The sequence below is a fragment of the Aegilops tauschii genome, chromosome 1 (assembly GCF_002575655.3).
Source record: "Aegilops tauschii subsp. strangulata cultivar AL8/78 chromosome 1, Aet v6.0, whole genome shotgun sequence".
Lineage (NCBI taxonomy): Eukaryota > Viridiplantae > Streptophyta > Magnoliopsida > Poales > Poaceae > Aegilops > Aegilops tauschii.
Window position 1 is genome coordinate 36,748,875 of NC_053035.3, and position 10,670 is coordinate 36,759,544.

Genomic DNA, 10,670 nt, shown 5'->3' on the forward strand with positions numbered 1-10,670 from the left:
ACATACGGGCACGGTCTCGAACGCCTACTCGCGCATACGTATGGCCAGGACTCGTGTGTACATGGAGAGGCAATGGACCCCAGCAATGGCATCCTGTTCATAGGAAGACAACCGGTTGGGTCGGAATGGAGAAACAGCATCGTGTTCATCGCGAGGCAACGGAATGCGTCGTGTTCATCGGGAGCCAACCGGCTTGGACGGAACAGCCGAAACAGGATCTAGCATACCGCAGTACGGACGAAACGGCCTTCTGTTCGATTGGCTACAGTCGAAACGGGGTCCTGCTCATCGGGAAGGGTCTGGCGTACCGTAGAACGGAGGAAACGTCCTTCTGTTCAAGTGCCTACGGTCGAAACGGGGTCCTGTTGATCGGGAGGAGTGTCGCGTACTGTAAAATGGAGGAAACGGACTTGTGTTGGAGCGCCTACTATCGAAACGGGGTCCTGTTCACCGGGAGGGGTGTGGCGTACCGCAAAACGGGACTCCACGGCCTACTATTCATGCACCGTCTACTGCTTCGCTCCAGCCTCCACGGACTACTCTTCATCCATCGTCGACTTCCTCCAGCCTCCACCTGCTACTGTTCATCCATCGTCGACTTCCTCCTGCCTCCAGCAGCTACTGTTCATCCACGGGGTCCTGTTCATCCAGGCTCCACCGGCTACTATTCAACCAGCCCTCCACGGGGTCCTGTTCATCCACCCCCAACAATGGCTACTATTCAATCAGCCCTCCACGGGGTCCTGTTCATCCACCCCCAACCAGCTCTCGGGTGTGGCGGCCTCCTCGATCGGAGTCCTGTTCATCCAGCGGCAACGGCCTCTACTACCACAGGGTCCTGTTCATCTAACCCCCATCGGGAACTGTTCATCCAACCCCCAACAATGGTCACTGTTCATCAAGAGGCAGCAGCAGGTTTCGATCGGCTTCAGCTAGCAGCAGTAGCGAAGGAATCGCTCGGGTTCAGTTAACAGCCAAGGGATCGATCGCTTGGGTTCAGTAATGTAGCTAATGCAATCACTCGGGTTCAGTAAGAGAACGCCTCGCTCAGGTTCAGTTAGATCCCAACGCCTCGCACACACGCGCGTACGTGTACGAGAGAAACGCGCAATCCCTCCATAAATCGCTCGGCCCCGACCACCCACCGTAACCGGGAACTCCCCGATATTTTCCTTGTCCTCGCATCTACCATGATTTTTTCCATCATGGACGGCCCAAAGAATGTCATGCAGGTGCGTCCCCAACCCACCCAGGACGAAAAGCCCTTTTTCTATCATGATTCTTTTGTCATAGAAATAGGAGCCCACTACACCTATGATGATACGTGCTTTTGTCACAATTATCGTCATAGAAGTGTCATAAGCATGACAAAAAAAATTCATTCGGCCCAAAATGTCACAGATGTGTCTTTTTTTTGTAGTGCGGACAACACATAAAACCATCCCGCTTATTTGCCTCAGTCGCACGCGAAAAACTATGCACGCCATCAATGAACTGGGGAGAGCGTCGGTCATCGTACATCCATTGCCGGCTCATCTTCATTACACAACACTGAAAAGACCAAATTAATAATAGTTCATACACACTTATTCTCATAAAACAACCACTACTGCAGGATGCTGCTAACGCGACACTACGATCAGAGACGCTTCGATGAAACTGTGTGCGATGCAATAATCACAAACGGTGGTGTAAAAAACCATCAAAAAGGGTGCAAAACGTTTGCGATAATGGATGCATCAAACACGGTTTAGATTTTGGTTGCGTGTGTGATGCAGGGCATACGGTTCAGTTCAATTAACTGCTTGCGATGAGGAGGAACAAAAGAAATGGGCTGCCAGATGAAGGCGTGTGCGATGTAGAACATACGGTTCACTAGGATGAATTGTTTGTGATGAGGCGGAACAACAGAAACGAGCAGCCAGATGAAGGTGTGTGTGATATACGGCATAAAGTTCACTCGGACGAACTGTTTGCATTGAGCCGAGAGAACATAAATGGTTCAACTTAACAAGATGTGTGTGATACGTGGCAAATAGGTCTGTAATCAGAAATGTGTGGGAAGACCGATAACAACACAGACGATTCCTGTTAACAAGCCGTGTGTGTTGTGAGAAAACGATTGCTGGTATACAATTGTTAGTGATTGATGAAATCATCACCGACGGGTTCCATTGTTTAGTCCGTGTGCGATGTGATTTGCTCTGTCTACAGAGCATCAACATATATACTTAAAAAGACAGCATTGCATAACCCAATTAAGCATACAATTACACAAGTGACTACACACACAACATTTTCACACACCAAAGTAAGCAATTACATGCATACTAAACTAGGAGAAAGGAGGATCTAATCATATACTTCTTGTTGCGATGACCCTTGCAATTGCTCTGCTTCCGGCTGGATCCCTGGCCGTTTTGGGGAAGGAGGCACTTCCTCATGTCAACGATCCGCGTGTACATGTCATAGCTCGTGTACGCCTCCTTGGCCGTGTACACGACGTGAGCTTTGTCGAGTTTCTCCACCCAGGCCGAGTGCGAGGCACGCTTGTCCTTGTTACAGGAATCCTTCATGTCTCTATAGTAGGGGTCGATGATGGCCTCGACGAGGTGAACCAGTGAGTCCTTCTCATGCTCCTTGCTGCCCTAGATCTTGTATTGGCCCTGGATGTCGATATGATTCTGGCAGGCGATGCCCGAATTCTTGAGCACCTTCACATTGTTGGTGATGTCCACCGTAGCGAACATGTAGTGGGGGTTGTTGACAAACCTGGTGAAACGCTGGCAAGGCCTTGTAGCCAGACAGTGGTGGTCGACGAGGACATGGTTGTGCATGCACATCTGTGCGCCGGCGACCTCAGGACGAGACCCGGCACGAGCACGGGTGTACTTGAGGTCGAACCCGACCACCTTGTACTTCTCCTTGGCAAGCAACAGCCCCATGATGTGAGCCCCCGAGAGCTCCGTAAACCTTCGGTGGGTGTCCACCATGGCATACATGGTGAACTATTGCTCGTCGTCGGCAGCCGCTCGGAGCGCCATTGGAGCCACGCAGGATACCCTCTAAGAATTTGTCGTGGTGGGTGTGCTTCTTGCAATGGTGGGGTGCGATCGCAAGGTTGAAGAGACACAAGGGTTAAACGGCTGTTGTAACAAATGGGGGGCAACCGGCCTGTAATTGTCATGTCTTGTCACGGTGTTCATAGCGGAGGATTCCAGTGCACGCTTGACAACACTGCACCGCACGCGTTTCGTTTGACCACGCGTGGGCTCGAAGAGGCGCCAAATGTATCGTCGGTGAGCCTGTTCCCGCGCTACCGCGCAGTTTATCACGCAAACTTCCCGCCCGGCTAGTTTGGCCACGCGTCGGCTAGAAGAGGGACAAATCGTGGGCGTTTATTGGCAAAAAGCTTTGTAAAAACGAAGTGTGTGGAATGACTTCGGTCATAAGTTTACCCGTGGGTGATGAGGTCAAAGTTACATAGAAGGGTGATGATGGACACTCGAGTGCGATAATTAATTATGCGCTCTACAGGGCACATGGTGGAAGAAACCAAGTGTGTGCAATAATGTGGAAGATCGCAGTCGAGTTAGCTATACAGATCGTGTGCTATCAGATCGACAAGGTAAACAGATTCAAGAATGGTTAATAAAATCTAAGACCATTGCATATTAAGGTCAAAATAGTGCTACCCATATACGAGTCTCATACGATGCCATTTCAACGATTGTAGCACAAAAGCTCGAAATATTACAAGGTTCAAATTCCTGAGTTATATGGCTCAAATTTGAAGATTACAAGGTTCAAACTGATATTAGAAATGAATTCAGCTCATCAGCTGCACACGCTCGCGTTGATCCGCTGAACTTGGATATCAGAGAGGTTCAAACTAATATTACCACTTCTAAGTCTGGTTTCGAAACCTCACTATTTTTGCAAAGTGGTCAGCCACTGAGAAGTCATGTATGGGGTGACACGATGATTTCCGAGTACTCTGTCATCTGAAGTTCCAAAATGAAATTCAGCATTTTTTGAGCCTATTCCATTCTGCCGCAGGCGCCAGCGCTGATCAACAAACCATTCATTTTTGCGAAATAAATGTAGGGCAAACCTCATTACCTTCAGCACCCTTGCTCTGAGAACAAAGAACCTGGCGAATATAATCTCCGGTAAGGTCCCTCGATAGGAGTTCATAGTAATTTCTGAGAGATGCAGATTTAGACATTCGACGTGATTGTTATATTGTATCACCACCACTGGGCCTAATCTTATCTGCAAAAGAAGAAAACATGTTAGTGCCTACATGCAGTTTTGAACACTACTACAGGCCTATTTGGTTTGCAGGATTTGTAAAATGCACTAATATGCCATCTTCGATCTGACATGATTAACATGGGCATTTGATTACATTCTAGAAAAATATAGCCTTCTTCACAAGAGGTTGGAGTGGATGAAAAGTTCCAAAGAAAACTAGTACAAATGAATCCAAAGGAGAAATGCTTATTGATTGTAACCATATGGATCAAGCAACCAATATGGGGGGGGGGCATGTATGTACTGAAATCCTCCAAAGGAATCCTTCAGAAATCGTAGTACATTGTCATTGTAAACTTGGAAAAAGGTGTGACAAATTGAACTCCCTTATGGTTAACATTTAACAGGAAAGGAACATCACCTCGATATATAACTTCTCCACGCATGGAAAGCATCTCAGGAAACTGACAACTTGCTCCAGGTTGGGGCCGATAGATTCTAGTGCTAAGATCTTCACTGTGCGTAGTTTCGGGGTCAAGCTTGTTGGAATTATTTTCTGAATGACAGACGAACAAACATCTTCAAAATTAGAAATAATGTTAATTTGTAGAAGGAGAGGTAGAAGGCGACTGTTGTACCTGAACGGGTGTGGATCCAATAACAAGTTCGGAGTATTTGTCAGACGAGTAGCCCACCACTGTCAATTTTGGCGCAGAAATGACATTGATTCTTGTTGGACCTTCTTGATCAACTACATGTAATCTCTCAAGTGCAGGTGTGTCCTCAATGACCATACCGTGGTACACATCTTGTGATGTCTTCCTGCCGCACCAGCAACACACATAAATAGTCAGGAGAGTCATGGAGGTGATGTGGAAGGTACTCAACCCATTGATCGCCTGAAGATGAAGGTACTCGATTGCAGTACAGCCATGGAGCAGGCGCTCCATGTCACCATTTGAGAGGCTGTAACATCCCAAAATTCTAAATTTGGAATGTTATAATAAATAAATATTTTTGATTGTTTGTTTGATTGTGGTGTGGTTGCTTGTGTGAAATTGAGTGAAATTTAAAAACTTTTTGAAAGTTAAATGAGAGAGAATAAAAGGACTTTTCCAAACATTCACCTTTGCTTTCTGATCTCCGGGAATTCAAATTCATTTCATCACAAAGCCCTAGAGAGAAGATGATATGACTGCTTCCATTTAATTAAATGAAAAAGGGTTTTTGAAAAAAGTTTGAATTTCATTTGGTAATATTTCAAATTCAGAAACTTTATGCAACTCAATGATTTTCATTAGAGAAGATAAAATGACTTCATCAAAACATATGAAATATGAGTTGGAAGTTTAAAAGAATCAAATTTAAAGTCCCTTTTAATTATTTTTCAATTTGGAGTTATTTGGGTTTTATTCAAATTATTTTTCTCCAAAAATAAAATATATGGAAATTAGGGTAAAATTATTCCCTACATTAGAAAATTGGAGAGAAATAAATTTGAATTTATTTTGGTATTTTTAAAATGATTTTTATGAGGTTTTATTGCAATAGTAGCACTATTTGCTTTACATAAATTATTGTTGATTATATTTGATGCTAGACAAATGTTCATATTGTAGAAAATCATTTTCTGAAAATTTTGATATATAATATGCCTATATAAAGTTTTATCTTTATTTTCGTTATTCAGTTTTTTCCTTTTCTGTTTCTACATTAAAAAAAAACTGCGTGTGCGGCCTATAACTATCCGCCGCCCACATGCACAACATAGTCAGCAGACAGACCCGTAACTGTTTTTATTTATTTTTCGGTTATGCTTGGAAAAAAATTATTATTTTCAGAAATATTTATTTTTCTTAAAAAAAACTGCAGCGCGCGTGTGCCGACCGGCCGAACACTTTAGCCGTGCGTTTTTCTCTTTTCTATTTTTACATCTACGTTTAGTCCCACATTGCCTAGCCTTTAACCCATAAACCTCTTTTCCACCTATAAATATAGACCCATAGTGCCTCCAAAAATCATCCGATTCGGGTTAAATCAATATTTTGGTTTGACTAGATTCATTAAAGAAAAATATTTTTCTCCTCTCCGGCGGGACTTCTGGAAGTTGTCTCCTCTCTCTGAAGTCGTCTTTTCTCTACCTAATAAAGGTATCTTTCTTCGTATTTTTTATATAGTTTCGTAGTTTATTATTTCTAGACTAGTACAGTAGAATAAATATATTATCAGTTAGTCTCTGTATTTATACATTAGACCTAGAATTCTTTTAGCCGTAGCTATTTTTCTTCCGTAAGACAGCTTGGCCCTGATTTTTCAAATAGTCGTAACTTTTTACTCGTTCATCTAAATTAGATGAAACCAGCACCTATAGTTTCGTCTTGTTTTCACCTAGTGAACATGTCACATCAATTTTTTGAAATTTTCAACTTTCAAAATTTGTTCAGATTCATATTCAAACTTTTTTTGACCATAACTTGAGTTTTATAACTCCGATTTACTTGATCCTTTTTGCTAATTGAAGTTCTTGACCGAAACTTTCTGATAAGACCAACACCCAATTTTGGTACTGTTAGAAATTGTTTTCTGTTGCAAGAGTTAATTGCTTGTTTTCAAAGTTTTCCGAGATCTTTTCTTCGATTCTTTTGCATGATTGCTTATGTGTGGTTACTGTTGCTTGCTTACGATAGATTGACCGGAGTGTGACGAGTAGAACAATCAGGAGTTATGAGTGTGAATCATCTTCATCAACAGTACAAGGAAAGTAACACTTTGATCATATCCCTTTATTACCCAGTTTTTATGCATTAGTTTCAATCCTCAAACACTGCATGGTTAGGATTTGATGACATGTGGGTATTGGGAAGTAGTTGATGAGGTAGAACCTATTGCCGTTTATTCAAACCTTGGGAGTTACTTCTACGTTATGCTTATACTGCTATGCTATGCTAGTAGACGTGGTTTGGGTTTGAGAGATCCATGACAGATGTGAGAGTATTATTAATGGTTAAACTTAAGGTGGCTACTTTAATACACATCTGGGTGGATTGGTTTAGGCACCCTGGAGCACCCAGTGGTTGTCTGGGCACCTGGAGCAATCCAGCGATGTCCTGGGATATCCCGGAGTACCCGTGTGATCATCCTATGGTTCACCACCCAGGCTTAAAGGGAACATAAGATTATTTCATGCTAGAAACGTCCGTGTGCAGCCACAGGCCATTATGGGCTCTGGTATAGTTGAGTATGTTGTGTGACCTCTTTCAGTGGTAGGCTAGCAGATGTAGGGGATGTAGGTGGTACTGTCTACCCATAGTAAAGAGTTTATGCTTCTAAAAGACTGTGTCTCGGTCATCCGTTTCTCAAACATCATGTAGTGTGAAAAATTCAACGGAGGAGAGCGAGTCTTGTGGGGAAAAGTGCGCAAATCTCTGCAGAGTGTACAAACTAATCATGATTAGCTGTGTCCCCGGTTATGGACATCTTGAGTATCTTGTGCTTGAATTATTATGTTGATCTCATCACTTTACTTAATTAATTTGTGGGGTTACTAATATTCTTTTGGGATTGAGTTGGGGTTACCTTGTCAATATTTTCAACAAACTTTATAGTTAAATAAATATATTCCTTTGTTGTAGGAAAAAAGTAGCTTTATGCAAAACTAAACTTAGAGCCTCCACCAGCCAAATATGCATGTAGTGATAGCCATGATTCAGCATTGCTCTACAGTGTGAAATTGCCAGTACATTCAATGTACTGACCTATATGGCTGCAATGTCTCATGTTGCAGGATTCTTACGACGAGTAAGTGGTAAGTTAGGGTTACGATTTCTACACTCAACTTTGCCGTTAGTGTTGACGGGAATCCACAACCTTGTTGTTACTTCCTCTATTTGGATTGAGGTAATAGTATTTATGTTACTTTATACATGTGATTTACCTCTGTTATAAATCCTCGAGTATTGTGTGTGTCAGCATACCCATCCAGGGATGACACTTAAGCACAGAGACTTCGATCCATTTGGGTCGGGTCGCTACGGAGGCAGACGACGATGAGCTCGAGGTGCTTCAGTCGTGGTAGAATAAGAGCGGGCGCGTCATTAAGGGGGATGGCAGTTCATGAACTTGGCGACGCGCAGCGTGGGCGCGAGGCGGAGCGCGGACGTTGGCACCGAGCGCATATGCCCATCATCAAAAGTGAGCTCCTCGAGCTGATCTAGGGCAGGGGATCAGAACCAGTCGTCAAGCTTGGCTCGGTTCTTGTCGTTGGAATGGAACTTGACCATTCTAAGGCCTCTGGTTGGGCCAAGGTGACTACCGAGGATCTTGGAGAATGCATCCAAGCTTTTGCGATAGCCATGGCAGAGCTCGTGGGTGTCGATGAGGTCGAGAGGGCTGGAGTTCCATAGGGAGCGCCACCGTCGGGAAAGGACAGTTTTCCGTGCCCCATATTTGATTGGGGTGAGGGAGATGATGACTGTAACGCCCGGATAATTAGGCTACAGTGAAACTCTCCTAATGATGCCATGTCATCTTTGTTTACTATTACTAAACTCTCGTTAGTTCAAAACCCGTTCAAAAGTCTAATTCAAAATATGTCTAACAACAAAACTTTTCAAAAGTTGAAACAAAAATGTTCGGGCAGTGCCAAAAATGGCATAGGTAATTATGGAGTAGAAGACACAATTTGATAAAATACTTAATTGCCCTAAAATAAACAGAAGAGAAAACAAAACTAAAAAAAAAGAGAAAAAGAAGAAAACCCCCCCTTCCCCCTGGGCCGAAGGGCCCAACTAGCCAACTGCCAGCCTGCCCCCGCCGGACCCCCTCGCCGGCGTCGAGGAAGGCATAAGGTCGCCACGCCCCCGCCTCCTCGGTTCCTCCTCCCACTCACCCTGCTCTCGCCCTCGGTCACTGCACCTCTCCCTCTCCCCTCAGATCCACGCCGCTCCCTCCTTCCCAACCGCATCCGAGCGCCACAGCCGCCATGGCTCCGGCCTAGCCACGGCCACCGTGCCCACCTCGCCGCTCCACTGTGTCCCCAAGGACCGCCGTCGTCCGCTGCTTCGACTGGTGCACCCCGTTGGAGCTCGGAGCCACCGCAACGCCCACGACGCCGCTGCCTTCCTCCTCTGCTCCGACAAGCTTCGCCACTGCTCTTCACCAACTCCGGCGACGACTCTGCAGCTACTAAACCCCCCAAGGGCCACCGTGTGTGCCGCTCGGTGAGCCCCCGCTTCCTCCTCGCTCTCGCGCACCTCCAAGCTAGCTCGCCCGCCGTCGCCCGAGCGCGTTGCCGCCGACGAGCTCGGCGTCGTGGCCATGGTCGCCCTCACATGCGGCCGAGCGCCGCATCGTGCTGCTGGGGTACCTAGGAGCCCAACGCGCCTGCGCACGCACCCTCCCTTGCCTCCTAACGCCGTCCCCGATGAGCACCCGAACGCATCACCGCGGAGCTCGCCGCCGGCAAGGCTCCGGTGATCTTTTGGTCACGGGCTCAACCCCGTTGCACTCCCCACGCCGCGTACAAACTCCCCAGCCTCTCCGTTTGCTCGCTTGCGCGCCGCAGCTCCGTTTTCGTCGAACACCCGTGCACGCCGCCGCCTCCGCCGCTCGCCGCCGCCGATTCTGGCCAAGTCCGGCGATGCTACGGCCACCGCTGGACGCGGCGATGTGAGCTCGTTCGAATGCACCTAGCCCCGCTCCTCCCCGAGCCCCGTAGCGCGATTCCGGCCAACTCCGGCAAGGGGCCGCCGTTGTTTTTGTCGCCGGAGTCGCTCCGGCGCCGGCCGCCGACGTGGCCTGCCACTGGGGTCCAGCAGGGTCACTGCCTAGTGGCGCCAGGAGCCCGGTTGGCCCAGTTGACCGGGTCAACTGCTGACTGGGCTGCCCAGTGAGACTGACGTGCGGGTCTCACCTCTTAATCCTCTAATTAAATCATTTTAATAATTAAAACTAATTAGTTTAGTTAATTAGACACTGACAGGTGGGCCCGGTAGTTTTACTAACTAAATTTAGATTAGTTCGACCTCTGTTTAACCCACTGTCTATGACAGGTGGGTCCCCCGTGTCAGTTTTGACCAGTCAACCGGACTGTTGACTGCTGACGTCACTTATACGTCATGCTAACGTCATATTCCTTGTCTGTTAATTTAAGTAATTCCAGAAAATGATTAAATCTTTAGAAAATCATATAAAATAATCCGTAACTCGGATGAAAATACTTTCTACATGAAAGTTGCTCAGAACAACGAGACGAATCCGAATACGCAGCCCGTTCGTCCGTCACACATCCCTAACCTATCGAACTCGCAACTTTCCCCCTCCGGTTCACCTGTCCGAAAACGCGAAATACCGGGTACCGCGATTGGGCACACCTAGCCTCACGCTTTGTCATGTCATGCATCGCCATGCATTTG